The 19254-nt window shown below is 35.8% G+C and overlaps 1 non-coding gene across 1 annotated transcript; it reads right to left on the bottom strand.

The window, feature by feature from the left end:
- Positions 1-859: 859 nt before the first annotated feature.
- LOC142444254 (small nucleolar RNA SNORA47) lies at positions 860-995 on the bottom strand. Its single transcript, XR_012783899.1, has one exon. It is a non-coding gene; the product is annotated as a small nucleolar RNA SNORA47 (small nucleolar RNA).
- Between the last annotated feature and the right edge of the window lie 18259 nt (positions 996-19254).

Below are 19254 nucleotides of genomic sequence, written 5' to 3'. Positions count from 1 at the left end.
GATGTGCTTATTGTTTTGTGGTTTATTTTTAAAGTGTTGATACAATATTCTAGTATTGTTTATTTTTTCTCAGCTCAAACTCAAATTTAAACTCACTGCCATCATTTCCAAATCATATTGACCCTATAGTGCTCAACTATGAACTAAAAAATGCAGTTAACTCTTCCCAGCCATCTGTAGCAGAAAGAGGTGGCAGCCCACTTCCATTAAGGTCAATCGCAATGAAAATTCCATGGGACTTTTGTGCTTCGTTCTTTAGGGTAACTATGAAGTGGAATTAACTCTAAGATGAAATAAAGTTCTAAAAGGTTAATTACTTCTAGAAAATAGTTTAATATAGAAACCTATACTAAACTTTTTTAGCTAAGTATTCTAAACCTATACTATACTTATCTTTCCTACTATTACTTTGATGGTTATATTTGGTTTTAGACATTAACTGATACAATTTATTTTTATTTTCTAATGTTTTAGAGAACATTATCTCAAATGCCCATTTGCATATCCTGGAAGGAAATCAAAGACAGAGCATGATTATTCAATGGTAAGGCACACAGTCTAAATGCACACATGTGTCTCCCCCCATATGATGCGTTATCTAATATTTTCAATGATAAATCCTGATGGTGAAGAAAACATTTATCAAATGGAATAACTTGCTCTCATCTAGCCTTTGAAAGATTGTAAAAAGCATAGGGCAAAATATATATTTGCCCCAATTTAGATTTATATTTAAATAATTTTATTCTGTGTATGTAAAACACATACATCCTTAGACTGATATGCAGTTTTCCTGGTACCAATGCACATGTTTTGATGTCAGAGAAATTAAACAGATAATTAATTTTTAATTTTTTTAAAAATGTTGGCCAGCAGGGCACTGCACCTCTGAAGGTGACAGAAGGGCATCCTCTTCCCTGGCGGCCCTTCCCTTTTGGAGGCCTTAAGATGCACAGAAGCATGGTACAGAGTTGCTTCACCTTCTCAGTCCTCCACAATGAATTTTTAAATTTAAGGTTATTGCAATGTAAGCATTTTTTGAAATTGTTAAATTGTGGGAAGAAACTGATAAATGTAAGAAATCAAAAGTTGTCAGTCTTTAAATAAAGGCCATCAAAAACTAAAATCTTTAAGCCCCAACAGAAACTTATAAGGAAAATAGTTGCAGAAAATTTCAAAATCCTCTAACATATTTTTTCACAACAACGTAGAGCACCTTCCATTTGCTGGTAACAATAGCAGGTTTGGAATAGGAAAAGTGGAACAGGATTTGTCCCTCCGTTGGTAGTGTGCTGTTTGTTGTTAGGTGCTCTTTGGTCAGTTCCTACTCAGAGCACAACAGAGAGGAAGACTGTCCTGCCCTGCACCATCCTCAGCCTCGTTCCTATCCTGCTCAGTGTCTCATCCACTTGGCCCACCTATCACCTTAAAGGCCTCCTGCTTCTTCACTGATCCTCTAGGGACTAGTCTCTCCTGTAAGATGAAGTCTCACCATCCTTGCTCCTAAGAAGCACTCCGGCTATACATCTTCTAAGGCAGATTAGTGTTTGTTAATGTTTAGTTTTTATCAGTCAAGAGTAATTTCAATATTCTTCTCTAGCACCACAATTCAAATGCATCCATCCCCTTCAGACGTCTTTATTCAATGTCCAACATTTACATGCATATGAGGAAATGAAAAATACTCTAGCTTTGATCAGGCACACCTTAGTCCTCAAAGTACATCCTTGCTTTTCAATATTCTAAAAATATCTTGTGTAGCAGGTTTACCAACTACAACTCACCTTTTGATCTCTAGACTGCTACTTCATGAGCATTAATTATAGATCCAAGAAATAAAACTCCTTGACAACATTTTCTGCAACATTTTCTCCATTCACGGTGTTACTTTTTGTCCAGTTATGAGGATTTTGTTCTGCTTGATAGTGAGTTGCAATCCATACTGAAAACTACAATCCTTGACATTTATCAGCAATTACTTCAATTCTTCCTCACCTTCAGCAAGCAAGGTTGTGTCGTCTGCATATCATAGGTTACTAATAAAACTTCCTCCAAATCTGATGCAATGTTCTTCCTCATATAAGCTAGCACCTTTAATTATTTGTTTAGCCTACAGATTAAACCATGAAAAGAGGATAGAACCCTTCTGCACACTTTACCTAATTTTAAATCATCCAGTATATCCTTGCTCTATTCACACCATTGCCTATTGATCCATGTAAAATTTCTGCAGGAACACAATACATTGTTTTGGAATTTTCACTCTTCTCAATATAATCAATATCTTTATGGTCCAGACAGTGAATGCCTTGGCAGAGTCCATGAAACACAACAAACATCCTTCTGCCAGTCTCTGATTTCGGTCAAGATCCGTCTGCCATCAGCAACGATGTCCTTTGTTCCACTTTCTCTTCTCCATCCCGATGAACCTATGGCAACTCCCTGTCAAAGTTCTGTTTCAACCACTGTTGGATAATCTTCAGCAAAATGTTCCTTGTAAGTGATGGTAATGATATTTTTCTATAATTTGAGTGTTCTTTTGGATCACTTTTCCTTGGAATGTTTACTGACATGGATCTCTTTTTGTCAATTGGCCAAGTCGTTTTCTTTCAAATTTCTTGAGTGATTGCAATGCTTTATCAGCTTGTTGAAACTTTTCACTTTGTATTCTATCTACTCTCAGAGACTTGTGTTTGGAGTTCATGCTTTTAGAGCCGAATGAACTGCTTTCTTCAGCAACATTGGTTCTTACTCACTTTCTATCTCTGTCCACTAGTTCTTTTGATATAGTGATTCTGCTTATTCTTTCCATCTTTTATTTTTTAATACTTCCTACGCTATTGGATATGTTTCCCATTGAATCTTTCAATATTGCAACTTGAAGTCTGAATTCTCCTTCAGTTATTTCACTCTGTGATGAACATGTTCTTCCTTTCGGGTTTTCTAACTCTAGGCATTTGAATATTTAAATATAATATTTGTCTTTATCTTCTTGAGCTTCCTCTGGAAATTTCTATTCAGCTCTTTGATTTCATCATTTCTTCCATTTCCTTTAGTTACTCTATGATTAAAAGTAAGTTTCAGACACTTTTCTTCCATTTTTTTAAGGTTTTTATTTCTTTCCTGTCATTTTTCTTTTTACCATTTCTAATTAATATTTTCTTATTTAAAATATTGACAGTAATAAGACAAAAAAAGGAAGGAAGAACAAGAGAAAAGGTATCCAGGTTGGAAAAGAAGGAGTAAAATATGAACTCTAGTTACAGGTGATATGACCATATTGATAGAACACCTCCAATAATTCACAAGAAAACTTCTAGCATTAATACTGAAACTTGAGAGTGTTACGGGGCACAAGGTCAACAAACAAAATTCAGTTTGATGTTTATAGACCATCGATGAGATATTTGAAAAGAAATTAAAAAAAACAATTCCACTTAATGTAGCATCTACTAGCAACACTATAGAACAGAGAATACCTGCTGGATAGGATTTGTGAGATGGCAAATCTTTTTTTTTTAATTAGTAAATCTTTTTATTGGGACTCATACAACTCTTATCACAATCCGTACATGCATCAATTGAGCAAAGTACCCTTATACATTCATTGCACTCGTCATTCTCAAAATTCGCCTTCCACTTAGGTTCCTGGAATCAGCTCAGTTTCCCCCTTTTTCCCCCTCCCCTTCCCTCCCCGCTCCCGCCTTCCCCCTGGTCCCTTGATAGTTTATAAATAATTATTATATCTTATCTTACACTCCCCGGCGTCTCCCCTCACCTGCCTCCCCATTGCCCATCTCCCAGAGAGGAGGTTACACATAGATCTCCGAGATTGGTTCTCCCTTTCTACACACCCTTCCATCCTGCTGTCGCCACTCCTACCGCGGGTGTTGAGGGGTTCGTCTGTCCTAGATTCCCTGTGTTTCCAGATCCCTAATGCACCACTGTACATCCTCTGGTATAACCAGGTCCGCAAGGTAGAATTGGGGTCATGATAATTGGGAGGGGAGGAAGTGTTCAGGAACTAGAGGAGAGTTTTGAGTTTCATTGTTGCTACACTGAACCCTGAGTGACTCATCTACTTCCACACTACCACTCTGGAAGAGATGTCCAGCTGTCTACAGATGGGCATTGGGTCCCCATCACGCACTCCCCCTCATTCACGGTGATGTGATTCTCACCACCACCCCACCTCTGTTGTTTGAGACTTGGTCTCCTCTGCCCTTCACGATCACCCATGTTGGTGTGCTGCTTCCATGTGGGCTTTGTTGCTTCTGGGCTAGATGGCTGCTTGTTTGCTTTCAAGCCTTTAAGTCCCTAGATGCTATATCTCTCAGTATCTGGGTACCATCAGCCTTCATCACCACATTTGCTTATGCACACTTTCATCTTCAGCGATTATGTGAGGAAGGTGATCACACAATGATTGTTTTTGTTCCTTGGTGTCTGCTACATGGTCCATTCAACACCTTGTATTCGCTTAGGCCGTGTGCTTCTTCTCTGTGGGCTTTGTTGCTTCTGAGCTAGATGGCCGCTTGTTTGCCTTCAAGCCTTTAAGACCCCAGACGCTATATCTTTTTGATAGCCAGGCACCATCAGCTTTCTTCACCATGTTGGCTTACACACGTCAGTCTTCCGTGATCATGTCGGGAATAGGGCGAAGTGCTATTGTATTGGAGGAGTATGCGTGAGGAGGCCCAATAAAGGAGATAGAGAAAAGGAGTAGGAGGCAAAGTGCATACAGAGAAGCCTAAATACAGACATGTGCATATGTAAATATATTTATGATTATGGGGGCAATAGACCTATGTGCATATATTTATAGGTTCAGTAGTAGGGTCACAGATGGACATTGGGCCTCCTGTCATTTTAATTGCATTTTTCTTTCTTCAGATATGATCTTCTTGATGTCTTTTCACAGCTCATCAGGTTTTCTGTCATTAGTGGCTAATGCTTCAAATCTATTCTTGAGATGCCCTCAAAACTCAGTTGGAATAGACTGAAGTTTCTATTGTTGCTCTCACAGACTCGTGTTAATTTTCTTCGACTTTATTCTGAGCTTACATATGAGCAATTGATGGTCTGTTCTATAGGCCATCCCTGGATTCAGATTCTCAAGTCTTTCTTCCAACAGCTGTAGTACTTGAAGGCCTTCCATTTTTCTTGCTGCTTCTCTACTTTACCAAGCATGATGTCCTTCTCCAGGGACTGGTCTCTCCTGACAGCATGTCCAAAGTTTGTAGATCAAGTTTCTCCATTCTTACCTCTAAAGAGCACTCTGGCCTTACTTCTTTCAAGACAGACTAGTTTGTCCTTTTAATAGTCCATGGTTCTTTCAATATTCTTAGCACCACAATTCAAATGCATTAATCCTTCTTTAGTCTTCTATATGAAATATCCAGCATTCTCATGCATTTGAGGCAACTGAAAATATGACGGCTTGGGTCAGAGCCACCTTCAAAGTTATTTCTCTGCTTTTGAACACTTTAAAGGACTTTTGTGCAGCAGATTTACCCGAACGTAAGATGTCTTTTGATCTTTCACTGCTTTGACTGCTACTTCCAGAGCATTGATTGTGGATGAAAGCAAGACAACATCTTTGACAAACTCAAATTTTCTCTACTAATCATGATGTTATCTAATGAACCGGTTGGAGGATTTTGGTCTTCTTTACATTGAGTTGTAACCCAGACCAGGGCTGTAATCTTTGATCTTCATCAGCAAGAGTTTCAAGTCTTCCTGACTGTCAGCAAGCAAAAGTGTATCATCTGCTATCATAGGGTGTTGATAACCATTTCTCCACTTCTGATGCTGCATTGTCCTTCATATAATCTAGCCGCTTTGATTATTTGTGCATCACACAGATTTAATAAGATGAAAAGGTCTAATTCTAATGCACACTTTCTTGATTTTAAGCCACACTATTCCCTTGTTCTGTTCACACAACTATCTCTTGATCCATGTGCAAATTCCACCCGAACACAATGAAGTAGTCCTACATTTCTCTGCTTAAGGTTATTTATAGTTTCATTTATTCATTTTTATTATCTACACAGTCCAATGCCTTGGCATAGTCAGCGAAACACAAGTAAACATCTTTCTGAAATTCTCTGTTTGGACCCAGATCCAACTGACATCAGAAATTATATCCCTGGTTCTATATTCTTTTCTGAATAAGGCTTGAACCTGTAGTAGCTCCCTATCAATGTAGTGCTGCAACAGATTTTGAATTATCTTGAGTAAAATTTTACTTGTGTTAAACATCAGTGACATTGTTTTATAGCTTGAAAATTCTGTGGGGTCACCTTACTAACTCTTGATCTTTCCATATTTAATTATAATAGTTTACTTTGTTCTCTAAGGGTGCTCTCAACATTTATAGATTTTGTCTTTGAATTTATCATTTCAATTATGAAAACATCTACCTTATAATTCCTTATGAGGATGAAAACATGTCCTACTCTATGATTAAGTATAAGGTTCAAGGTCTCAGCAGATATCCACTTTGATAATTTCTTTGTTTATTTTTTTAATGAATTTTGTTTTCCTCATTAATAATGTTCTTGATATCCTCCCACAACTCATCAATTCCTCTGTCATTAGTTTTTAATGCCTTAAATTTGTTATTTAGAAATTATTGGGGGTGAGGGGGACAATTTTGTAATACACTGAAGTTCCTATTTTGGTTTTCGTTTTCTTAAACTTCAACCATAACTTATATATGTTCACTTGATGATACGTTTTGCACTCAATTTCTGACCTCATTTTAGCTGCTGATATTGGGTTTCTATATTGTCTCATCCCAAAGAGGTGGTTAATTTGATTTCTTTGTATTCCATCTGGATAACACAATGTGTGTAGCTGTTTTTTGTGTTATTGGAAAAAGGTATTGGTTATGCAAAAGTTATTGGTCTTACAAAATTTTACCATACAATCTTCAGCTTCATTTCTATCATTAAGTTCATATTTCAAATTATTGTTTCTTATTTATTTCCAACTGTTGCATTCCATTTTCCAATAATTATCAAGCATATTAATAGTATTTTGATCAATATTTGACTAAAGACTTTGTAGAATTCTTCAATTTCTTTATCTCTAGCTTGCATTGTTGGTGTATACATTTGAATAATAGTTGTATTGATTAAATTCCCTTGAAGGCAGATAAACATCATCCTCTCACAGACAGCACTGTTCTTCGTGCTTTATTTTGCATCGTCTTTTTTGGCAATGAATGTTATTGCATTCCTCTTCATTTTGTTATTCCTAGCATAGAAAATCATACGCTTTTCTGATTCACAATGGTCAATACAAGTCCTTTTCAGCTCACTATTGCCTTGGTTATCAATCTTTAGGAGTTCTATTTCATTTTGACCTCTTGCTATCTTCCTGGCTTCATTCTTTGCAGGTTCTAAGTTCCTATCATTAACAGATATTTTCTGGTAAGGAAGATGTCCCTACCTGAGCCGTGGCCCATCAGCAAATGAAGATTGTGAAGGCTCCCCTCCCACAGGCATTTTCTGACTCAAGTCATCATGGTCAATCCCAGTCTGAGAAATCAGCTCTTCTTCAGTCATGTTTTGAGTGCCCTCTGGGCCTATTCCTCAGTACCATCTCCAACACTATCCTGCTTCCATTAATTCTGCCGTCGGAATCTGACAGTGTTTTAGAGCTATGCATTATTCTTCTTTCTCCAAAGTGGGGAGCTGAGTCCTTCTTTGTGGTGTGTTTGTGACCTTGCTGACATTTGAAATGCAATGACATAGCTTCCAGCATCATAGCGACATACAAACCACCATAGTTCAACAAAGTGACAGGCACATGGATTCTAAGATATTTAAAACAAAAACTTAGTAAGTGAGCACAAAAGAGCTTTAGAAAGGTTAACAGCTTTGGTTTTGTCTTGTGTATTTCAGTGGCTCATAAAAGCAGCCATCAAGAAATCAAATGATATGTTACACCTGGCCAATTGCTGCAGAAGCATCCTATAAAGTGCTAAAGAACAAATATTTTATTTTGAGGATAGGGTTGGTCTGAAAAAGCCATAGAATTTTCAATCTGTCTAGCATGTGAAAGATGGACAATGAAGAAAGGAAAATGATGATGGAATTATGATTTCAGCAGAGAACAAAAATAATCTATCTTGGAAGAGGTACATCCAGAATACATTGTAGAAGTGAGGATAGCTAGCCTTTTTGTTTACTTTGGACATAATATCTGGAAAGACGTGTCCCTGGAAAAGAGTATACTTAGGGACATAGAGGGTCAGAATAAGGCCCACTGATTGATAAAGTGACACAGTTTATACAACTTTGGCTTCAAATATAACAATTATGATGCTGTCACAGGACTGGGCAGTATTTCATTCTGTAGTACATAGAGTCATTATGAACTGGAGCCAATTCAATGGCACCTCATAATGATAATATCTGTCACTTCTTAGGCTCCTGATCTGAAAGAATTAGGCAACAAAATCGAAGGTACAAAAGGTTGCCTGAGAACCTCTGATATGTTTACCCCTTCTGATTAGGAGATAACTTTAGAAAGCTGTTGTTTTCACTCTTTGCTCAAGCTTGTTTACATTTTTGGGTCAAATGTGACTAAGAATCTTGATTAATATAAATAAGGGCATATTTACTCTTGTAGCAAGGTTAATATGATAAAATTATATGGATTTCTCCAAAAAGTTGCTAGAGAATTTAAAGTGCTTACACTGATATTTGATAACAAAAATTTCAATTAGTTTTATAGTGATATGTTGATAAGTGATGTCTAGTATTTGGGAAATAGCAGTATTTGGAAATAAATAGTTGACTATGGTGGACCACACATTCATCAATGCTTCCATGGTATTAATCTATTGGCAACTATCCTATACTTCCAAACTTGTATCATTGGAATAAATGGATTTTTTTCAATATAGCTAAAAATAAAACTATGATGATAAGTGCATATATATTAAAGACATATATTTAAAAAAGTATCTCACAGTTGGTTGTAGGAGCAGGTCAGTCCAGTTTGGCTCAAATATATGAATCAGAAAGCATATGAATCATAAAGGTACTGGGGCTGAAGGTGAACTGGAAGTAGGAAGATGAGCAGTAAGATCATGGCTCATAAATGCAGAAGCAGTGAATCATTCCGTCAGATGCAAGACTCTGATAACCTCCATGTTGGTAGGGCCACTGCTTCAAGTCCAAATAGTTTGATGAGCCAGAGCAAGATGCAGACCAGCAAGAAGCTCCTCCGCGTCTGCTCATATAGGTATAGGACAGACCCCTGAGCAAACTGCTTTTCCACCCCAGTTATCTTAATCTTATGACTTCTGGACTGCTCACAGCAGGTAATGTCATGGAGCTGATTCCATGTGCTAGTTCACATAATAGGAGATTGCAAGGCCCTAACTGCTAAACTACTGAGAATCCTGGACAAATCAGTTAACCCATAACCTAACCATCACACAAGAACAAATAGTGTTTGTTAGTTAAAGGTTTCCAGTATGATTTCCCATAAGTTTTTAAAATTCAAAAAAAGATGGCCATTGCTGAGACCATTTTATTTAGTTAACAATTTCTGATAGAAGAAAGGCAGATCAAGCCAAACCAATGGGATAGAGGGGTTTAGCTCTGCCTTTTCAAGTAAAGAATTCGTACTGATTTGCGTTTCCAAGATGAGGAAATCACAGCCCAAGACTGAGTGTCAGAGAGCAAACAACACACAGATTCCGTCCTCCACCTTCCTTCACTCTATTCGAACGGCCAGCCCTTCCAGAGCTACTTCAGTGTTTTCATAATTTATTGCAATGGTCACACAGAAGTGACAGACAATGGTCACAATTGCCTATTTCTTAGGGACATTAACAGGATGCAAAATGTTAAGGATACAGCTTTTTTGGTCCACCAGACCTCTTCCCAATCATGTCACAGCTATGTTTCTCTCTGATCCTTGTGCTCGCAACTGATTGGCTCCTTGACCTCTGCCTTGTTCTGTGGTCTAGAAGCCACTTCCCTGCCTCTTGGTCTCCTTGTTGCTCTCTTCGTTACCCCTCTTCTTCCCCTGTGCTCCCTGCTTCTTTGTCTCCTTTTGTGCTATTATGACAAATTAATCAAACTTATTTCCACCAGTACTAACACCAGTAGGCAACTTTGAAAGAATGCTTCATTTATGCTAGTTAGTTTTCTATATTTTCTTATGTACTGTCTCAATCAATGCTAAAAGTAATCTTTGAAGTAGCTTCTTTTTACTTGCATTAATGATAACACATGTGTCCTCTGTGTTTTTAACTCTCTCAAAATGACACAGCTAGAAAAGCGCTTCTCAAACAATTGCTGGATCACTTTGTACATCAAAATCGGTTGTGAGTATTGTCTGAAATGGTAATTTGTAAGAATTCAGCACTGTCTTACTGCCATACATGTTTTGGGAAAGAATGTGAATTTTAACCAAATTGTCCAGGCCAAACTAAGCCTTGCTAAAAATTGAAAACCTGCGCTAGTAAGTAGATACGGCATAATTTTTATCCCAATATTAAAACAGTTTGTCATCAAGTTTCTTACATCTACTATGTCACTTCCATCAAGTCAATGTTGACTCATGTGACTCTATGATTCAGGGAAGAACTTCCCCTAGGCATTTCTGAATTCTTGTGGTTTGCAGCTTCTAAACATGAACTTTATGAGGTTTGGGAGGTTGCCTCCTAAGTTATTTAACTAAAGTACTTTTTAATTTTTATTTGTATTTTAAATGTTGGGTATAAATAGACTCATTTCACTGAATTCTAATTTGATTCACAGTGAAGATATAGGACTGATTAGAATTATAACATAGGGTTTTCAAGGGAGCAATATTTATGGAGGCAGATTGTTATATCTTTCTCCTGTGTACTGGTTGAGAGATCTGGTTTATTGATCTTTCAGCTAGTTGAATTAACCAAAATAATGAATTTTTATTTTAAATGGATTTTATCAACAATGTACTTGTAAGTCCTTAGTGTATTTAATTAGAATATTCAAAAACAAAATTTTTGGACATAACATTTTTATAATTAAGTAAATCTGAAAATACATTTCAGGCTGTTGAACATATAGGAATCCTTATACCCAATTATTTAAATAAATATATTAAAGTAATTGTATGAAATTGAAATATTTAAATCATTTTTATGCATTCAGTAATGCCATGAAATACTCTTATTCATACTATAAACTAATAACTTTTTACACGTTTCAAAACAAAAGGGCAATTTAAGTTTCAATGTACAGAAGTTGACCCAAGACTTTGCAATTTTATAAGCTGGTTTTGATAAACAATGCACTATGTCTAATTCCACTTGACAACAAACTTTATGAAAGTGTCATATGTATGATTGGTTCAGTATAGCTTATAAAAAGTATGCTTATACATAGCTTTTCTTTCAAAATTTATTTTTGTTATTTTCCATATAACAAGAGTTTATAAATTTAAAGAAAATGTTTTTAAAATTTAAAGAAAATATTTTTAAAAATCACTTGAAACTAAAGTATCTTAAATTACCCTTTTAATTTTTTCATTATTCAGGATAATTTTTATATGTCAACAATTATGTTGAACTAAATAACACTATAATTTCTTAGCGCTATTTCATAAGGACAGGAGCAATGCCCTATCTACTTTGTTTCTCTTTAACTTACAAAACAACATAAAACCAATTTTCTTGTAATTATGTTCAGAATAATAATAAAAAAGATCGGAGTAAGAACTATGAACCCCACTAATGAATCCAAAACAGAATATTGCTCACTGGCCTCTGATTTTTTCCTTGATATGTTCATTTGTGTGTGTATGTGAGCTGTCAGTTTTTGTCTCTATTTAGAGGATGAGGTAGTCAACGTGGTTAAAAGCTTAAATAATAGCGATGCATAACAACTTTATAAAGAAAGCCTTTATTTGTGAGAATAGAGTGACTGGTAAGCATACTTTATTATTCATCTGAGTCCCTCTCCTTCTTCCTAGCCCCCAACCAGCACAGACATCTGTCTCACCTTTTTCTTATGCTGAGACAAGAAAATTAAAACATGTACCAAACATCCCTCATCGTCTTAAAGGTGTTTTTGCGGTGAGTGCTTATGAGAGGATGTCAGAAACTCAGGGGAAACGATCCCAAGTGGTAGCCTTGGCAAGGGAAAGGGACGCTGCTTCTAAACAGGGGTTTGATTCTGATTGCGTTCCTCGTATTAGATGATACCCAGTCTCAGCAGGATTTTCAAAAGTGATTATTGACTTACTGCCCCAATGTTTCTGCCCAACAACCTGTAAATCATATAACAGAGAGCAAAGGAAGCCTATTTCTTTGGAAAGACAGAAAAGAATTCAGATTCCCCTAAGGAAGACTGAAACTCAAATTATTGATTTTTGAGGGAGAAAATATTAATCGAGACTTCTAGCTTTCTATCCAGTAAAAATGTAGCACAAGGTAAGCTGTTTTATTTTTACCTCATTGGCTAAACTGAATTTTTAAGTACCTTTATTTTCTTCTTTATTTCATATACATTATTCTTTGCAAAAGTATGTTTTGCCTGCTTAAATGTTTGGGGACATTTTGTTTAAAAAGTCTGAAAAATAATGACTTTCCTTAACTTCATTTTAAGTTATGCTCAATTATTCATCATTCTCTATGGTGATGTTTCTATTTTAACAATGGAGAGATATGTATATGTTTTAGGATTATTTGATGATTTGATGATACATTCGATACTTTTAAAATTTTTATACTGGGTAAATACAATCTTAAGTATGAATCCTATGGGTCTCTTATAACCTGATAGCACACTATAAAATACCATATATTTATTAATATGAATCTAGATCATTATTAATAGCTTAAATATCAATAGTCTATGATTTAATATTCAAAACAACTCTATTGGACAAAGCAGAATTGCCCTCGTTAATTAAAATCAATGAATTTGAAGGATCATTGTTTCCCATGGTAGAGGGAATTTTAGTGAGCAAAAATTATACTCGTCTACAGAGAAATGTCTTTAAAGAAACATCAGGAATAAAATTCCAGAATTGAGAAAAAGTGGAATGACTCTTTTTAGTTAGCTAGCTTGGTATAAACGAGCAGATATAAAGATAGTGGCGCTGTGGGTGTGTATTGGTCATGCTTTGCACTGCAATCTGCATGGTGAGCAGTTGAATCCAGCAGCAGCTTTGCTGAAGCAAGACTGGGCATTCTGCTCCTGAGGAAGCTGCAGTCTCTGAAAGCCACCGAGGGGCACCTTGGTTCAGCATGGACTTCAAGGCAGAAAGTGAGTTAGGCAATATTTATTACATTAGTGGAGTAAATCATGAGGCTTCAGAGACAAGAAGAGCTAGATAATATAGGATCTTGTTTAATTATAAGGAAAATGTTGTGGTTCATAAAAAATAAATTATCTCATACTCTTTGTTGAAGTTCCTCTTTGTCCTCATGTACAATGAACACATAAAATCATTTTTTCCTTTAGCTTAGCTATGAAAATAGGTTTAAATATATTTTAATATCATTGGAGGAAAAGAAATCATTTAAATAAACTTTATTGTATAATTTTAAACATTGCTTGAATCTCATTATGGTGTGATCATTGTTAGATGCCATTGAATTGACCCTAACTCACGGACTACAGTGAAATACTACTCTTGAGCAAACTGTCCCATCACAGCTATGTTACAATACAAGTGCCTTTCACCTTTTAGCACATTCTCTACTAAGTAGGATATACTTTTGGAGGGATTTGTCGCTAATGACGATATATTTAATTCTGTAAAATGAAGTTTTCCTATCTGTGCTACTTAGAGATTATGCCACCTGGACACTATTGGTGGAGTCAAACCTGTCAATCAAGCTGCAACCTGCTGAGAGCTGGAGGCTCAGCCTTTTTTTCTAAGAGTAAAGACCAACACAGAGGACCTTTCTTCCTTTTCTCCTTCCCATCTGCTGGAAGTCTGCCTGCCTCCATAGTCCTGTGTGACCTGGGACCTGGAGACAACCTGCTGGGGTTTCCACCGACTCTACGCCCCCCCCCTCTGCGATTTTCCTGCATCCTGGTTCACCATTCTTTGTCACCAGCATGTGACTTTATGAGTCTGAAGAGGGATAGTCTTTCTTATACATAGATGGTGTCACTGGACTTGTTTCTCTAGACAACTCAGCCTAATGCATGATCTTTACTTCAAAAGAGCATTTGTGTTATACTTCATCTAAGATAAACTTGTCTGTGCTTCTGGAAGTCCATGGTACATCCACCATTCACTGACAACACCCAAATTCAAAGTCGTGCACTCTCTTTTCGTCTTCTGTATTCCTCCTCCACCGGTTGTGTGCATACAAGGCAGCTGACAAGGCAAGAGGTCAGGTCAGGCGCACTATAATCAGCACAATGAATGTCTTTGCTTTTTAAAGCTTAAGTCTTTTGCATCAGAGTTACATAAGCATCTGTTTAATTTATTGACTGCCGTGTCCACGGGGGTTGATTGTAAATCTAAGTAAAATGAAATCCTTGGCAGCTTCATTGCTTTTTCCATTTATCATGATATAGCTAATTGGTACAGTTATGAGGTTTTTGTTTTATTTATGTTTAGGTGTAACCCATTGTAAAAACTATGGACTTTGCTTTTCATTACTATCTGCATCATATTTTCTGTGCTTTCAGCAGCAAAGTTGCGTCATCTGCACATGACAGGTTGTTAAGGAGATTTCCTCCAACTTCTCAGTTTGTTTGCTCAGCACATGCCATACGCTGACTACGTATCAAAAGAGGATGCAACCTTTACACACCCATTTCTTGACCTTAAACCACCTTGACCTCTAAAAGAATGACTTCTCGGTTTATAGACAAGTTCCTCACGAGCACAATGAAATATTATGGGACAGCCATTCTTCAAATATTATCCATACTTTATTATGATCATAGTAAATATCTTTCTGGTATCTCTGATTTGAGAGAAGTTTCATCTGTCAATAGCAATGATATTCATAATTCCATGTCCTTTTCAGAATCTAGCTTGAATTTTGACTATTTCTCCTTGATATACTACCATGTAATCATTTAAAAAGTATCTTGAGAAAAATGTTACTTGCAGGTGATATTAATGTATTTTTAATAATTTATACATTTAAATTCCATTAACATAATGTCTTTTAAAATTCCAAAATAATTAGTTATTTATGATTATGCTCATAAAGACTTAATTTTATGTTGTAGGGAGTTTCCATTCAATTTGTGAAGCAATAGAATAATTTAAGTTTTATTTATCTGCTTTTGCTTGGCCTTTACTGTTACCATTTTGTTTCATGTCTGTAATTATGATTTGGTTTTCCTTATTATAGCATTAGGCTGCCACTTTCTCCTCCCTCTTGAATTTGTCAAGTTCAGGTAAGATGTAAGCCATTGAACTCTTTCTACCCCTTGTAATTTGTTACATTGAATATGAAGTGGACTTAGTAGTATTCAAATAATGTTGAAAACATCACTAGATTTCCTACTTAACGAAAGCATTATTTTATATGTATACTAAGCAAATATTTCAAGGGAAAGTTCAAAGAAAACTCATCAAACAATGGAACATATGAGCACATTCTGAGGGGAAAACTGCATTTTACATATTTAATTTTAACAAAAATGTGAAGAAAATAATTCTGTCTTGTAAAACAGATAGTGATGTGCTTCAATGCAGTGGAAAATGTTCACATTAAAAAAACTAGTAATAAAATAGTTCTCTATAATTATTTTTACAAATGTGATTTGTAATTTGACTATTTAAATTTGGATTTTAATACTCAAATGTATGGGCTTTTCATAAGCATCATTATAATATACCATATTTCAAAATTTACTGACTTTTCAGGGATGCTGGTTTAACTGATGCCCACTCCATGTATGGTTGCTGGACTTTATGTCAACTTGCACAGGTCTGGGGTGGACGCCAATTTGTCAATTAGAATGACAGCCTAATAATCATGGCCTATTTATAAAAGAGACACTGTCCCCCACCCTCTCTCTTTGCCCCATTAATCTTTCTGCTTGCTGGGACCCTGTACCTGCCTCTAGGCGTTGGCCCCTTGTCCAATCCTGAGAGTTGCAAGGCTCTGCCATGTTTTCATAGACCTTGAATTAATGAGTCTCGCACCCACCAGTTTGTGATCTTCCTGGGTCCTATTTAGCTATCTGCATTATTAGCCCGCAGCTCTATGAGAATGACAAATGCTCCAGCTAGCATCCTATGCATGCATTTAAGTTGGCCCAGATTGAGATGCCTTCTTGATATAAGATCAGTTCTTGATATAAAGCTCTATCTTATACATATGAGTATCACTGGTTTTGTTTCTCTACATACCCAACTTAAAACATCATGGCTTTCTTTTTAATGCAAATATTCTAGTATGTAATGCAAAAAATTTTTCCTAAATGTTAAATATATATTGACAGAAATATTGATTTAACATAATTTAATACAGTGTTTTGTAATGGGTATTTATGTTCTACCTATTTTCATTTTTATGTGTTTCGTCAGCTTAATCTACCAATTATACAAACAAAAGTTTTTAAAAATAAAATGATACATTGATTTTTTCCTTATTAACCAATTAATATTTACTTTCTATATTCTAAGACTATAAAATTAAGAGGGCTTTCTTTTTGTATGTTCTCATGGAATGGACCATATTGGGTTTTTTTGGTTTTTTTTTTATAACATCAGATTGCCTTTATAAAATTAGGGGTTAACAGTTTTGTTTTTCTACTCTTTCTCAGAAAATTGAAGATATTATTATTTTACTTTCTGTGTTATATACTTACACCATTCTTTTCTGGATGCTATGTCTTTTCACTTGATTTAATTTAAAATTTTTATTTCTGTTTTATTTGCATGCATTCCCATTAAAATTGTGTATATGTGGACCTTCTTAAAATACCCCTTGCTTGTAATTTGTAAGAATTTTCAAAATTTAAGACTACAGACATAAAAATATCTTCATCCATAATCGTCTTAAATATTGATGGTTTTCCATTTTCATATTTATCTACATCTCTGGTTGAACTAGTTAAATATTCTCTATCCATCTTGTAATCTTATTTTCATCTATTTAGTGTTTTCATACATCTTTTTCCTCTATATTTCATTCTAGATGTAGAAAATGGTAGCTCAACAGCTGGATTAACATTTATTTAAATTAGGGAGAGATGCTTTGTGTACTTTTTTTTTGAAAGGGTGTAATTAGGGATCTCTTCCAGTCAGTCAGTTGGCCAGGGATTTGTCTTCCAAATCTCTTGGCAAAGGTCAGATAATGTTTCAAGTTCTCCAATTAGCCTGGTTCAACCATTTACACTGAAAAGTTACCCAACAGAATGAAGAAATTATTGAATCATGTAACTAATGCGATGTGCAAGTAAAATTTTGCTGGACAGTTGCAAGAATACATCTACTGAGAGCTGCAGAAATTTAAGCAGGTTTGAAAAAGCATATAGCAAAGGGAATATCATTGCTTACCTCAAAATATCTTGTCTTAAAGCTGAGAATATCAGAAAGATGTCTACTGGTGTTTCACAGACTCCTCAAGGACATTGGACTGTGTGGATCATAACAAACTATAGAGCGCACTGAGGACAATGAGAATTCAGAGCACTGCATTGTTCTTATTCAGGACATGTACATGGACCAAGAGAGTGTCTTTCAAACAGAAAAAGGAAATACTATCTTGTTTAATACCAGGAAAAATAGGCTTCAGATTTGTACCCTTTTACAATACCTATGCATATTTAAATTGAGCTGATAATCCAAAAAGGTGGACTAGATGAAGACCTCCTAGTCAGGATTCGAGGGAGACTTATTAACGACAAGTGATATGCAGATGACCAACCTTCCTTACTTAAGACAAGGAGACCTTGAAACCCTTGCTGAAGAAGATCAATGACTTCAGCCTTCAGTATGGATTGCAATTCAATGAAAAGAAAACCAAAACCTTCCCAATGGACTCAAAAATAACATAATAAATGCAGAAAAGTTTGAAGCTGTCCAACATTTTACCTTGTTTAGTGCCTCAATCAATGCTCTTGGAGGCAGCAGTCAATGACTCAGTGCATTGGGCAAATGAGCTGCACAGTGCTTCTTCAAGCGCTGAAGAACAATGATGATATTCTGAGGACTAAAATACAACACACCCAAGCCATGGTACTTTGCATCACCTCATCTGCATGTGAAAATTGGACACTGAATAAGGAAGACCAAAGAAGAATCTCTGAACTTGAATATGGTGTTGATGAAGAGTGTCAAAAGTGTCATGAACTTTCAGAACAGACAAATCTGTCTCAGAGTGTTTTCAGAATGTTCTTGGAAAGAAGCATGTCAAAACTTTGTCTCATATATTTTGGGTACGTTATTGAGAGGGACAAGTTCCAAGAAAGGGACATCATGTTCGGTAAAACCAAAGAACAGCAAGCAGATGGAGCCCCTCAGCAAGATGAACTGATAAGGTGGCTGCACCAATGGGCTCAAGCATAATGACAGTGCTGAGGGTGGCACAGCCCTGCAAGTATTGTTGCCACGAGCCAGAAACACCTTTAAGGACACTAACAACAGCATACTGGATAAGCACTGTCTCATAAATGAAAGCCAGATCTCAAGGTTTGGGCAGAATTGTATTATTAGAGTAGTGGAGTTGGGTTACCAGCATCTTAGACGTATTTGACTGGATTGGTGAGCTCCTACACTAGCTAAACTTTAAATTCTGAGGTTACCAGGAGCTACTCTCAGAAGTATCATCAATAACACTTAACAACGTTGATTAGTGATTGTTCTGAGAGGGTCAATACCACGGTTAGAGATCAGTTTATTTTTTAAATCATTTGTTTTAGGCTTAGGATGACATTTTTAAAGAAAATATAATTACATCTCATATATTACCTATTTCCATTCATCTTTTTTTAACCATTTATAATACAAATGCTGAATTTATAATGATAAAAATGAGATATTTTTTTCCATAAGGACTTGCATTGCCTTCTTTTCAAACCTATTTGCTCATTGTTCATATGAGACAAGTTGGTTCACTATTTTATATGTATTATAGGCAGCTTTTAATTCTATATTTGATAAGTCTATCATGTAATTTTTAAGTCTGTATATGTTGTATTTTATTGATTGATTTTTTTCTTTTCTTATAGTTTCCTATTATCAAGTTGTTTCTGATTTCTGCATCTAAGTTTCTGATTTTCATTTGTAAATTAATCTCATTTAACA

This window comes from Tenrec ecaudatus, chromosome 3 (assembly GCF_050624435.1).
Source record: "Tenrec ecaudatus isolate mTenEca1 chromosome 3, mTenEca1.hap1, whole genome shotgun sequence".
Classification (NCBI taxonomy): domain Eukaryota; kingdom Metazoa; phylum Chordata; class Mammalia; order Afrosoricida; family Tenrecidae; genus Tenrec; species Tenrec ecaudatus.
This window is presented reverse-complemented; position numbering and strand designations above follow the sequence as displayed.